The sequence below is a fragment of the Ziziphus jujuba genome, chromosome 7 (genome assembly GCF_031755915.1).
Source record: "Ziziphus jujuba cultivar Dongzao chromosome 7, ASM3175591v1".
NCBI classification, from domain to species: Eukaryota; Viridiplantae; Streptophyta; class Magnoliopsida; order Rosales; family Rhamnaceae; genus Ziziphus; species Ziziphus jujuba.
Genome location: NC_083385.1, coordinates 30,607,501 through 30,617,500, shown reverse-complemented (window position 1 = coordinate 30,617,500; position 10,000 = coordinate 30,607,501).

The following is a 10,000-nucleotide window of genomic DNA, read 5'->3' as shown; positions in this document are numbered from 1 at the left end:
CTCCTCCATGCCTTGCTCCACACAATCAAGCCGCTCCAACATGTCGGCAACGGCCAACTCCATCTTGACCTCCTTGGTCTCCATGGCGGTGAGAACGTCCTTCGACTTTGAACGCCCACGTCCCTTCCTTGCAGCTTCGGGGATGACCTCCCTTCCCCTTGCTTCTTCAATCACAACCTCTGATGAAGACATGTTGCTCTAGATGCTAGCTTTAACCTTGGCTCTGATACCACTTGTCACGGACTTGTTTGTTTACCCTTCAAGCCGTGCGGCCTTAGTTGCTATTCCGACCCTTTGTTGCAACTAAGTAAGCCTTTTGCCCACTAAAAGAGAAAGCTAAGCAAAGAAAGCTAGAGCACAAAGAGAATTTGGGAGAATGAAAGAATATTACTTGAAAGAGAGCTTTACAAGTATAGATGAGATTTCTTGGATGATTTGGCCAAATGAGGCCTCCACCTATTTATAGGCATACAAAGCTTAATCCTACGGCTATAATTGCTTTAATCCTACGGTGGAGAATGGTTCCCACCTACTCCCACCTACTTTACATAAAATATCTAAAGAAACATCTAGAATGGATATGTACATGGCTTGGCCCATTGTAAGGCCCAAAATAGGCCCAAAGTGGATTATAAGGCCCAAAATGGATTGCAAGGCCCAAAATGGAGAGAATGCTCACCAAGTGTTTGATGAAATGCTTCAACCGTGACATTCTCCCCCACCTATGCCGTCGACGTCCTCGTCGAGCTTGCTTCATGGAACCTCTTGATAGCAGGTTCCCAACTTGCTTCGCTAGCGGGAAGTCCTTTTTCACGGGACGTGACACAAGGCACAGCGCCACACGCCAAGGCCACAAGGCCGCCAAGTGTCACGGTTAAAGCATTTCATCAAACACTTGGTGAGCATTCTCTCCATTATGGGCCTTATAATCCACTTTGGGCCTATTTTGGGCCTTACAATGGGCCAAGCCATGTACATATCCATTCTAGATGTTTCTTTAGATATTTTATGTAAAGTAGGTGGGAGTAGGTGGGAACCATTCTCCACCGTAGGATTAAAACAATTATAGCCGTAGGATTAAGCTTTGTATGCCTATAAATAGGTGGAGGCCTCATTTGGCCAAACCATCCAAGAAATCTCATCTATACTTGTAAAGCTCTCTTTCAAGTAATATTCTTTCATTCTCCCAAATTCTCTTTGTGCTCTAGCTTTCTTTGCTTAGCTTTCTCTTTTAGTGGGCAAAAGGCTTACTTAGTTGCAACAAAGGGTCGGAATAGCAACTAAGGCCGCACGGCTTGAAGGGTAAACAAACAAGTCCGTGACAAGTGGTATCAGAGCCAGGTTAAAGCTAGCATCTAGAGCAAAATGTCTTCATCAGAGGTTGTGATTGAAGAAGCAAGGGGAAGGGAGGTCATCCCCGAAGCTGCAAGGAAGGGACGTGGGCGTTCAAAGTCGAAGGACGTTCTCACCGCCATGGAGACCAAGGTGGTCAAGGTGGAGTTGGCCGTTGCCGACATGTTGGAGCGGCTTGATTGTGTGGAGCAAGGCATGGAGGAGCTCGATGGTCGTGTGGGTGACCAAGTGGGGGAGCTTAGAGGTACCATGCAAAGCACCAACGAGGCCAACACCGAAGCATGGCGTCATGAAAGCCAAGCTTTCCAAACTAAGGTAATTGAAACCTTGTCCCTTATGCAAACTAAATTAGATGAGTTTAAGAAGAGTTTAGAGGAGACTCGTGAGGATTGGGCATTATGCAAGAGAGCTGCAACTAGTGGCACGGCCACCGCCCAACAAATAGTCTCTACTCCAAGGGTAGATGTTTCCAAGCCCAAGGAGTTTAGTGGGAGAAGGGATGCAAAGGAGTTGGACAACTACATGTGGCACATGGAGCGATACTTCGAGGCCTTGGATTTCCAAGACGAGAAGCAAAAGGTAAACACCGCTACCCTATATCTTACTAATCTTGCTGCGGTGTGGTGGCGTAGAAAGCATGAAGAAATGAAGAGAGGCATATGCGCTATCAATTCTTGGGAAGATTTAAAGAGTGAATTGAAGAAACAATTCTATCCCGAGAATGTGGCGAATGAAGCTAGGAAACGCATGAAGGAGTTGAAGCACCAACGTTCCATCCGTGAATATGTGGAGCAATTCTCCGGGTTAATGCTCCAAATTCCCAACATGAGTGAGGAGGATCTCCTTTTCAACTTCATGGATGGGTTGCAACCGTGGGCATACCAAGAGCTTCAACGAAGGGGAGTACAAGATATTTCCACTGCCCTCACTACGGCTGAAACGCTTGTCGAATTTAGGCAAGGTGAGTCTTCCAACTCTAAGCCTAAGATTAATTATATTAAAGGTGGGGGAGCCAAATTCCATAAAACTCCCCAAAGTACGGAGTTTCCAAGAAGGCCACCACTACCTAGCAAAGATTGGAAGAAAGGAGGCAAGCCCGAATTCAAGCCGAAGGAAAATTGCTTCTTATGTGATGGTCCCCATTGGGCTAGAGATTGTCCGAAGAGGAAGTCCTTAAGTGCCATGCTCGAAGAGAGGGAAACTCACGAGCACACGCAAATGGGTTGTATACAACTCCTTAACTCACTGAAGGCTAGTCCAATCCCAACCAACAATACGAAGAACGCCCTAATGTACGTGGCGGCACGTATCAACGGGAAAGATGCCCAAGTCATGGTAGACACCGGCGCATCTCACAACTTCGTAAGGAAGGAGGAGGCCATGAGGCTTGGCCTCAAACTCGACAAAGGTCAAGGGTGGTTGAAAACGGTGAACGCGGAGGCTAAACCGCTAGATGGCATGGCCCGTAACGTGGAGTTGCACCTTGGCACTTGGCAAGGTAACGTAAACTTCTCCATTGCTCCTATGGATGACTTTGATATTGTACTTGGCATGGAATTTCTTAGGCAATTCAATGTGGTACCACTCCCTCGCTACAACACGGTGTGTATAATGGAGGGAGGCCCTTGCATGATTCCAACAATGCACAAGCCAAGTACTTCCAACCGCCTCTCCGCCATGCAACTCAAGAAAGGAGTAAAGAAAGGGGAGCCTACATTCCTTGCTACTCTACGCGAGGAAGAAGAAGCTACTCCCAAGGAGCCACCGAAGGAGGTTAGCCAAGTCCTTGAGGAGTTCAAGGATGTCATGCCACCACAACTACCCAAGAAACTTCCACCAAGGAGGGAGGTGGATCATTGCATCGAGTTGGAGCCCGGTGCGAAACCACCCGCAAAAGCACCATATCGCATGTCTCCACCGGAGCTAGAGGAGCTAAGGAGACAACTTAAGGAGCTTCTGGATGCCGGTTATATTCAACCGTCGAAAGCACCTTATGGAGCACCCGTCTTGTTCCAAAAGAAGCACGATGGTTCATTAAGGCTATGCATCGATTATAGGGCGCTCAACAAGGTTACCATCAAGAACAAGTACCCTATACCGTTGATAGCCGATTTGTTTGATCAACTTGGAGGAGCAAGGTACTTTACCAAACTTGACTTGAGGTCGGGGTACTACCAAGTTAGAATTACGGAGGGTGATGAGCCAAAGACTACGTGTGTTACTCGATATGGAGCATACGAATTCCTCGTCATGCCTTTTGGTCTCACCAACGCACCCGCCACTTTCTGCACTCTCATGAACAAGATCTTCCATCCTTACTTGGACAAATTCGTGGTGGTCTATTTGGATGACATTGTCATCTATAGCAAGACGCTAGAGGAGCACATCCACCACCTACGAATTGTGTTCAAGGTTCTAAAGGATAATGAGCTTTACGTGAAGAGAGAGAAGTGCTCGTTTGCAACCAATGAGGTGTATTTCCTCGGCCATAAGATCAAGGATGGCAAGCTGCACATGGATGAAGCCAAAGTGAAAGCCATCCAAGAGTGGGATCCTCCAACCAAGGTGAGTGAGCTGCGATCTTTTCTTGGTCTCGTTAACTATTACAGGAGGTTTATCAAAGGGTATTCTGCCCTGGCCGCACCACTCACCGATCTGCTAAAGAAGAACAAGACATGGAGTTGGTCCACCCAATGCCAACAAGCCTTTGAGGACTTGAAGGAGGCTATTATGAAGGAACCCGTGTTGGCATTGCCCGATTGCTCCAAACCATTCGAGGTGCACACTGATGCTTCCGACTTTGCCATAGGGGGCGTGTTGATGCAAGAAAGGCATCCAATCGCATTTGAAAGCCGCAAGCTCAACGACACGGAGAGGAGGTATACGGTCCAAGAGAAGGAGATGACCGCCATCATCCACTGCTTGCGCACTTGGAGACATTACTTGCTGGGGTCCAAATTCGTGGTAAAGACTGACAACGTGGCCACAAGCTATTTCCAAACTCAAAAGAAGTTAAGCCCCAAGCAAGCTCGTTGGCAAGACTTTCTTGCCGAGTTCGACTACAAGCTCGAATACAAGCCCGGTACAGCCAATGTAGTTGCCGATGCATTAAGTAGGAAAGCCGAACTAGCATCGATAACCAAGTTCCAAGGGGAACTACCCAACCTACTAAAGGAGGGCATGGACCATGATGTTGTGGCCAAGCAACTCCTACAACTTGCCATGGAGGGCAAGACTAAGAGGTTTTGGGTTGAGGACGGCCTTCTCTACACTAAGGGGCATCGCATCTACGTACCAAGGTGGGGCAACCTAAGGAAGAATTTGATCAAGGAATGCCATGACACCAAATGGGCCGGCCACCCGGGGCAAAAGCGTACGAGAGCTTTGTTGGAGACCAACTATTATTGGCCACAAATGCGGGACGATGTCGAAATGTATGTAAAGACCTGCCTTGTTTGTCAACAAGACAAGGTGGAACAGCGACAACCCGCAGGTTTATTGGAGCCACTACCAACTCCGGAGAGACCATGGGAGAGCATCTCCATGGACTTCATCATTAGCTTACCCAAGTCCGAGGGATGTAGCACGATAATCGTCGTAGTTGATCGATTCTCCAAGTATGCTACATTCATTGCCGCGACAAAGGAGTGTCCAGCTGAGGAGACGGCACGGCTATTCTTCAAGCACGTGGTGAAGTATTGGGGACTCCCAAGATCAATTATAAGTGATCGAGACTCAAGGTTCACCGGAAGGTTTTGGACGGAGTTATTCAAGCTCATGGGCTCGGAGTTGCATTTCTCTACAAGCTTCCATCCACAAACAGATGGGCAAACCGAGCGAGCTAATGCGCTATTAGAGCTATATCTACGGCACTTTGTGAGTGCCAATCAACATGATTGGGCAAAGCTGCTAGATGTTGCCCAATTCTCCTACAACTTGCAACGGAGCGAGTCCACCAATCGAAGTCCATTCGAGTTAGCCACGGGGCAACAACCACTCACTCCACAAACACTTGTTACCAAGTATGGAGGAAGGAGTCCTGCCGCATTCAAGATTGCCAAAGGTTGGCATGAACAAGTGGACTTAGCAAGGTCGTACCTTCATAAGGCCACCAAGAAGATGAAGAAGTGGGCGGATGCCAAAAGAAGGCACGTGGAGTATCAAGTGGGAGACTTGGTGTTCATCAAAATCCTTTCATCCCAACACAAGTCTACCCGAGGACTACACAAAGGCCTTGTTCGTCGATACGAGGGACCATTTCCAATCGTCAAGAAGGTGGGCAAGGTATCTTATAAGGTGGAGTTACCTCCTACACTCAAACTTCACCCAGTCTTCCATGTGAGTTGTCTAAAACCATACTACAAGGATGAGGAAGACCAAACAAGAGGGGAGTCCAAGCGAGCACCGATAGGGGTCTACAACACTTATGACAAGGATGTGGAGAGCATCTTAGCTGATCGAGTAGTTCGTGGAAGGGACAACCATCCGAGTCATGAGTACTTGGTGAAATGGAAGGGACTTCCCGATAGCGAAGCAAGTTGGGAACCTGCTATCGCACTTTGGCAATTTGACGATCATATCAAGAGGTTCCATGAAGCAAGCTCGACGAGGACGTCGACGGCATAGGTGGGGGAGAATGTCACGGTTAAAGCATTTCATCAAACACTTGGTGAGCATTCTCTCCATTATGGGCCTTATAATCCACTTTGGGCCTATTTTGGGCCTTACAATGGGCCAAGCCATGTACATATCCATTCTAGATGTTTCTTTAGATATTTTATGTAAAGTAGGTGGGAGTAGGTGGGAACCATTCTCCACCGTAGGATTAAAACAATTATAGCCGTAGGATTAAGCTTTGTATGCCTATAAATAGGTGGAGGCCTCATTTGGCCAAACCATCCAAGAAATCTCATCTATACTTGTAAAGCTCTCTTTCAAGTAATATTCTTTCATTCTCCCAAATTCTCTTTGTGCTCTAGCTTTCTTTGCTTAGCTTTCTCTTTTAGTGGGCAAAAGGCTTACTTAGTTGCAACAAAGGGTCGGAATAGCAACTAAGGCCGCACGGCTTGAAGGGTAAACAAACAAGTCCGTGACACAAGGCCGCCAAGGCCGCCAAGGCCACCAAGGCACAAAGCAGCCGCCAAGGCACAAGGATGGATGCGTGCCAACCCCTTGCCACCAATGCTAACCCGGGGCCCATCCACATTCATACGTATACTTAAAATAGGCCCAAACAAGTCCACCTAAAAGCAGGCCTTGCACCGAGAAGGAAATGGGGTTCGCCTGGAAACCACCATAAATGCCGAACTGAGGCTCATCGTTCCTTTGCTCAGGCCAAAACTGTTACATGGTGCCCCAACTATTGGTTACAAAACTTGTTGGTGCGTTGCTTTGCCCAACCACTGTGCCATGGTGTCCCCCAGCCAAGCCTAGGGTGGTGCCACCGATGCCCCATGCCATGGCCACCATGCCCCACGCCATGGCCACCGATGCCCCATGCCATGCCCACTGATGCCCCATGCCATGGCCACCGATGCCCCATGCGATGCTCACCGTGCCCCATGAGATGCCCACCGTGCCCCATGCCATGCCCATCGGCTTTGCCATCATGCCCAAGGATGGCAAAGGGGTTAGTCTCCATGAAATTATGTGTGTGGACCCAATATAAGGTGTAGCACTTGTAGTGCCCATCGTTGGGGCATCCGTGTGCCATGCCTTGCCCCGTTGGCGGCATCCGTGTGCCATGCCGTGCCTCGCCGCCCCACCACGTACGCATTTTGCCGCAATTTCGTGCAATTTCCGTGCAACATAAAGTTCCAAAAAATCACATGGATCATTTTAAAGCATTCCCAACAAAAAAAACCAACCTCCAACCCATTTCCTATTTTATTCGAATTTTTCTTAGTTTTTCGGCAAAAAAATTATAAAAAATTCTATGTTGCTCCAAAAATTACAAATCCAATTCCATAATGTTCTACCCATTTTTCTAAGCATCCCTGCAAAAAATCTCATCAAAATTCGATGTCTAGAGCAAAAAAAGGCCATTATGACTCCTCGATTCCCACCGATGCCCCATGCCATGCCCATCGATGCCCCATGCGATGCCCACCGTGCCCCATGCGATGCCCACCGTGCCCCATGCGATGCACACGATGCCCACCGATGCCCCATGCGATGCCCACCGATGCCCCATGCGATGCCCACCGTGCCCCATGCGATGCCCACCGATGCCCCATGCGATGCCCACCGATGCCCCATGCCATGCCCACCGATGCCCCATACCATGCCCACCGTGCCCCATGCCATGCCCATCGGCTTTGCCATCATGCCCAAGGATGGCAAAGGGGTTAGTCTCCATGAAATTATGTTTGTGGACCCAATATAAGGTGTAGCACTTGTAGTGCCCATCGTTGGGGCATCCGTGTGCCATGCCTTGCCTCGTTGGGGGCATCCGTGTGCCATGCCGTGCCTCGCCGCCCCACCACGTACGCATTTTGCCGCAATTTCGTGCAATTTCCGTGCAACATAAAGTTCCAAAAAATCACATGGATCATTTTAAAGCATTCCCAACAAAAAAAACCAACCTCCAACCCATTTCCTATTTTATATGAATTTTTCTTAGTTTTTCGGCAAAACAATTATAAAAAATTCTATGTTGCTCCAAAAATTACAAATCCAATTCCATAATGTTCTACCCATTTTTCTAAGCATCCCTGCAAAAAATCTCATCAAAATTCGATGTCTAGAGCCAAAAAAATGGCCATTATGACTCCTCGCTGAAATTGATATCTGAGCCTGCCAGAAAGAAAATGGCTAAATAAGCTCTTTAGGGGGGTGGTACCTGCCTGCTTCAACAGCGAGCCCCCCCCCCGGCCTGCCAGCGCTGCCCACACCCCCCAGCGGGGGTGTGGGCACAATGGCAGGTCTCGTCGGCAGGTGGGGGCCACCATGCACCGGTAACGGTGCCGGGTGGGCCCCACCGTCGGCGACCAGCAGGTGGGCCCGGGGGGGCGGGGCTTGGGCGGTGCGGTGCGGTGCGGGAAAAAAAGTGGAATGTGAGGGCTTGTCCGGTTCGATCGATTGCTTCGTGTGGCTATTGCTATGGTTCTGCATGCTGCGGCATTTGTGGGCGATGCTTCTTCATGGATGCTTATTCGGTGACTGTTGGGGGCGCTGCCTGAAACGGGGGACGAAGGACACCTGCACTCGTGCGGGAGTCTCTCTGAACCTTGCTTGGGGGGCAATCTCGGTGGGATCCGGGTGGGTGTTTGTGCGGGGTATATGCTTCTTCATGGATGCTTGTTCGGTGACTGTTGGGGGCGCTGCCTGAAATGGGGGACGAAGGACACCTGCACTCGTGCGGGAGTCTCTCCGAACCTTGCTTGGGGGGCAATCTCGGTGGGATCCGGGTGGGTGTTTGTGCGGGGTATGCTTCTTCATGGATGCTTGTTTGGTGATTGCTGGGGGCGCTGCCCGAAATGGGGGACGAAGGACACCTGCACTCGTGCGAGAGTCTTTCCGAACCTTGCTTGGGGGGCAATCTCGGCGGGATCCAGGGGGGTGTTTGTGCGGGGGTATGCTACGGTGCCTAGGCATGCAGCACCATGTCGGAAACTCGGAATGTGTGGGCTTATGCGGTGCGATCCATTGCTTCATATGGCTATTGCCATGGTTTTGCATGCTGCGGCATTTGTGGGCGATGCTTCTTCATGGATGCTTGTCCGGTGACTGTTGGGGGCGCTGCCTGAAATGGGGGACGAAGGACACCTGCACTCGTGTGGGAGTCTCTCCGAACCTTGATTGGGGGGCAATCTCGGTGGGATCCGGGTGGGTGTTTGTGCGGGGTATGCTTCTTCATGGATGCTTGTTTGGTGACTGCTGGGGGCGCTGCCCGAAATGGGGGACGAAGGACACCTGCACTCGTGCGGGAGTCTCTCCGAACCTTGCTTGGGGGGCAATCTCGGTGGGATCCGGGTGGGTGTTTGTGCGGGGTATGCTTCTTCATGGATGCTTGTTTGGTGATTGCTGGGGGCGCTGCCCGAAATGGGGGACGAAGGACACCTGCACTCGTGTGGGAGTCTTTCCGAACCTTGCTTGGGGGGCAATCTCGGCGGGATCCGGGTGGGTGTTTGTGCGGGGGTATGCTACGGTGCCTAGTGTCACGTCCCGCGAAAAAGGACTTCCCGATAACGAAGCAAGTTGGGAACCTGCTAATAACGAAGCAAGTTGGGAACCTGCTATCGCGCTTTGGCAATTTGAAGATCATATCAAGAGGTTCCATGAAGCAAGCTCGACGAGGACGTCGACGGCATAGGTGGGGGAGAATGTCACGGTTGAAGCATTTCATCAAACACTTGGTGAGCATTCTCTCCATTTTGGGCCTTACAATCCATTATGGGCCTTGTAATCCACTTTGGGCCTATTTTGGACCTTACAATGGGCCAAGCCATGTACATATCCATTCTAGATGTTTCTTTAGATATTTTATGTAAAGTAGGTGGGAGTAGGTGGGAACCATTCTCCACCGTAGGATTAAAGCAATTATAGCCGTAGGATTAAGCTTTGTATGCCTATAAATAGGTGGAGGCCTCATTTGGCCAAACCATCCAAGAAATCTCATCTATACTTGTAAAGCTCTCTTTCAAGT